The sequence below is a fragment of the Dipodomys ordii genome, unplaced genomic scaffold (assembly GCF_000151885.1).
Source record: "Dipodomys ordii isolate 6190 unplaced genomic scaffold, Dord_2.0 Scaffold1, whole genome shotgun sequence".
NCBI classification, from domain to species: Eukaryota; Metazoa; Chordata; class Mammalia; order Rodentia; family Heteromyidae; genus Dipodomys; species Dipodomys ordii.
The window spans coordinates 1,605,315-1,609,726 of NW_012267217.1; the positions used below are offsets into that span (position 1 = coordinate 1,605,315).

Consider the following 4,412-nt stretch of genomic DNA (forward strand, 5'->3'; position numbering starts at 1 on the left):
TCCCTGAGCTTCTTTTGCTCAAAGCTAGCACTCTACCACTTGAGAGCCAAAGCACTACTTCTGGCTTTTTCTGTTTATGTAGTACTGAGGAAGTGAACCTAGGATTCATATATGCTAGGCAAGTACTCTGCCACTAAGCTACATTCCCAGCCCACCATCCATATTTTTAAAGTAAAAATTAAAATATATAGTATTGACAAGAATAATCTAATTCATTTTTCTACTGTAATTTCAGAATGAAACAAAATAGAGGCTCAAAATACCATCTGCCTTAGCCTATGTTAAATACCAAAACATTCAAGATTAGAATCTTCCCTATGCTGTACTAACTATAGATCCTCAATATTGCTGCCACTTTTGGATACAGGAAAAAGAATGCAAGTCAGGTATTTATTGAGCACTGCTTTTTGTTAGAGGCTTAGCTGAGGATTTAAAATTTGTAAAAAGCATTTAAAATTTTTTAATTCAATGGGCAATAGAACAAAATACCTTAGAACATAGAACCTGCTCTATTAATAGCTAAAAACTTTTCTCCCTCTGATAATGTTTTCCTAGTATTTTAAGAAAAAATTCAAATATGTGGGTTTCATTTGCATCTGATGTTTTAATTCCATAAATCAAAGCCATTAGTTCATGTTCTGGTGATTTTGTTACCTTCATGTCAGTCTCCTTCCAAGCTTCATTCACAGGGTTCTATTATATATATATATATATATATAGGTTTACCACAATGTCAGGCTCAGTGCACAATATTCGTAAAGCTTTGTGTACTCATCTCTGGCAAGACTTCTGAGATTGAAATTAATAGCCAGTAACTACAATCTCTTACATTTCCCACCAATCTAAGTCATTTGTAAGATTAAACACTGTCACATGAGCATTTATTGATATTTCTCCTGATTTATATTTTTAATAGTTGCATAATGGAAATGCTTGTGATGAGTGTTTTTTATTTTTAAGGTCACTTGGTCCTTTCATATTGTAAGACTCTGATACTGTTTGATCCTTCTGTTTTAACTGGCTTTCTCCAGCAGGATGAGGGAGTCTGTGGCAGTGCCAAATGGAAGCAGGAGCCTCCTACTTCCAAATCTCTTCTTCCTGCCAAGAAGAAAGGTATTCTGGCTCCCTGCACCATCTCCATTCACATTGTGGAGGGAGAGTCACTGGGGAAGGGGTGTCAACAGGATAGCAAGGTCTTTGCCCAGAACTCCTCTTGATTCAAAAAGAAAATAGGATCACATTCTGCTTCTGAAAAGCATTCATTTAAGAGGTGTGTTATTGTAAAAGGGAGTACCTGTTTTATAGGCAGAGATTTCAAAATGGCAGGAAGTTCAAGCTCCACTTGGCTTTCTAATCCTAGAAGGGGGCTGAGGGACTGCCTTGCAAAACCCTGGCAAGTAGAGAACTCTAGGATCCCACTCTGCTGGCGGAAATGGGGCTGAGACCATGGTCTCTGTGTTGTTTTGCCATTGGTAGATTGGTTACTGAATAAAGGCTTTTTGCCTTGCATGTCTCCCTGTTTTCTGGTCCGTTGGATAGACAGGTCAGAGTTTTGTTGGGGGACATTTTGTGTCTGGGCCTTAGATATTTCTGAGTTACTGCCTTTTACTGCCACAGGTCCAGGAAACCTGAGGCAAAGAAATCTGAAGGAACTCACCCTGGTATTATTCCTCAGTCAGTTTACTGCCATCTCCCTTTCTTCCAGTATCTTCCTATGCTCACTTTACATATCATGGCTCAGTTTTTGAGTTGTCCTTAGTGGAAAACAGGAAGAATATTTGCACTCCATCTTTCTAGAAACAGAAGTTGTCACTCGAAATCTTTCAACCAATCTTATTTTACCTAGAATATAATGAAAATATACCATTATGAAAAAAGCCATTTTACCTTCAAGTTCTGATTTTCAGTTGAAATATTTTGCTTTTAAGTGAGTTCTGGAAAGCCCATTCTTGGTAAGGTGGATACTTCCAACTTGGTCATGTCCAGGGGCCTGCCATGTAGTAAAGAAGCCAATCATTTTCTGCCAAACTTTACACAATAATCTGCCCCATCATGGTTCAGATATGATATTGTTTTTTTCTCTGGATAGCACTATGGACAAGCACAACTTACCCATAAACATCATCAAAGAGACACATTAAACTCTATCCCCTAGGACTTTGTGATTGGGATTTAGAGAGTATAACTTGTTAAAGACGCTTCTGAGTCTTCTACTTACAAGTAGAAGACTGAAGATCCTACCAGAGGGAAATCCTCCTGTAGAAGACTTCCAGTACAAGAATTGTAACAATCAAGTCTGGTTCTGGTGGCTTCCACCTGTAATCAAAATAGGCTGAGATCTGAGGATTAAGGTTCAAAGCTAGTCCAGAAAAAATTCCATGGAAGTTTTACCTTTAATTAGCCAGCAAAATGCCAGAAGTGGAGGTGTGACTCAAGTGATTGAATATCAACCTTGATTGAAAAATCTAAAGGAGAATGCTTTGGCCCTGAAAAAAAAAATCATCTTACATCTGAGTCATCTGTAGAGAAGGTTGCTGATGGGACAGCTAGTCAACAGCATGCCTACTGTGTTGTAGATTGTGAATCTCTGAGGATCCTAATATAGTACCTTTCTTTCCCACCTGATATCTATAAACATGCAATGAAACAAGGCAGTACCATATGGAGAACCAAAATATCAACTTCATTATTCATGAAACTAGATGGGAGGAAACAGCTTAGTTAAATGTATCCCAGAATTGTACACCTATGACAACTGGGACCAACTTCCTCAGGCAGAGAAAGTGCTCTGGAAAACAGAGAACAACTGAAAATCCTGTGAGCTGTGAGCTCCCCAGAGTAAGAAAGGAAGCTGAGCAGAGCATACCCAGATATTTACATTTCAAATTTACCCATCAAATAAATGACTCCCTTGGGGAAAGAGCTAATAAAGAGGTGAAGGGAGGTCAGGAGTTTCACTAATTACATTCCCTCTACATTGAGGAAACATCAAAAGTGGGGGAGAAACTTCCCATCCTATTCCAACAGTACATTAAAACTTTAAAAAGGAAAGGAAAGGAAAAAGGAAAGGAAAGGAAAGGAAAGGGAAAGGAAGAGCTCTACTTCACAGACACCTGAGCTGAGAAACATTTCCCAGAGATGTGCCAATGTGACATGACTAAATTCTCTAGAATACATTTTATTTGCACTGCACTCCTGACTTCACAAAATGATAGAGTAAAATTATGTTAGCAAAAACTGTGAAAGATGTAAGGAGAAGGAACTGGAGGAAAGGGAGGGGAGGGGAGGAGAAAGATAAGGACAAAGAAAGAGAGAGAATATGAAGGAAGAGCTGTAAGAGAAATAAGAACACAATGGAAAATGGAAGATGAGAAAGAGATCTAGAGAGGGAATGAAAAGGAAGAGCAGTAAGGGAAATAAAAACACAAAGGAAAATGAAAAAGGAAGAGAGAAATAAGAAACCAAGAAGAGTAATTAGTTTTAATAAGTAGATGCAAATAGTAATATGCTTTTTGCATATAGCTCCCTTGTGTTCAGCATCAAACGTCTGGAACCCTAACAGCTATCAATTTGTCTATCATCTACCTATCCATCCATCTACCTGCCTATTACCTACTTATTATATTTTTCTTGATTCTTCTCTGAGCAAAAACAGTCTTTGAGGGACTAGAGTTTGGAGTGAGGGAAATGAATTTCTAAGTCATACTCAGAAGGTTGAGCAGCACACAAGTTGTGATGATCATTACAAATGCAGTCCAGGGAAGTATTGGTGCAAGACTTTCCCCTTGTCTCAAGGCCATAGGGAAAGTTTCAAGGCCATAGGACAGGTGGAAGTAGACTGGGAGATTCCAGTGGCTAGGAATAGCAAGGTCCTTACCCAGAACTCTCCTTAGTTCAAAAGAAACAAGAGTAAGTTCATTTTTGAAAATAAAAAACGAAATGATGCATTTGGGTGCTGGATTGTTGGAAAAGGGAAAGCCTCTTGTACCTGACCTTGCTCCTTTTTTGTTATGCTAAGCAAAGAGTTGACAATGGCACATACTTCCCTTGACAGAGCTATTGGTGATCAGGGTGCATAGCATTCTGTCAGCTTTCTGACATTTCCACTAAGCCCAGAAACAATCAGGAACTTAAGTCTCTGTGACTCACAACTGGAAAATAAAGAGAATGAATGATAAGTCACTACTTACTTACTCACTACTTACACCCTACCACCATAGTGCATTGTCAATAAAACAAGTGCAAAGAGTTTGACTTGGGACTTTTTATTTTATTTGTGAACATACTGTACAGAGGAGTTACAATTACATGGGCAAGATAATGCGTACATTTCTTACCAAGCATTGCAGCCTCCTCCTTTGTTTACCCTTCACCTCCCTTCCCAGCCTCCCCCCTCCCCCCCACCCAATCCT

At 38.9% G+C, this 4,412-nt stretch overlaps 1 long non-coding RNA gene across 1 annotated transcript; it reads right to left on the minus strand.

The window, feature by feature from the left end:
* Positions 1-609: 609 nt before the first annotated feature.
* Positions 610-2,074, minus strand: LOC106003215. The gene is made up of 3 exons (XR_001175987.1): positions 1,888-2,074; positions 1,658-1,754; positions 610-1,098 (listed from the first exon to the last, which is right to left on the minus strand). It is a non-coding gene; the product is annotated as an uncharacterized LOC106003215 (long non-coding RNA).
* Positions 2,075-4,412: the final 2,338 nt, after the last annotated feature.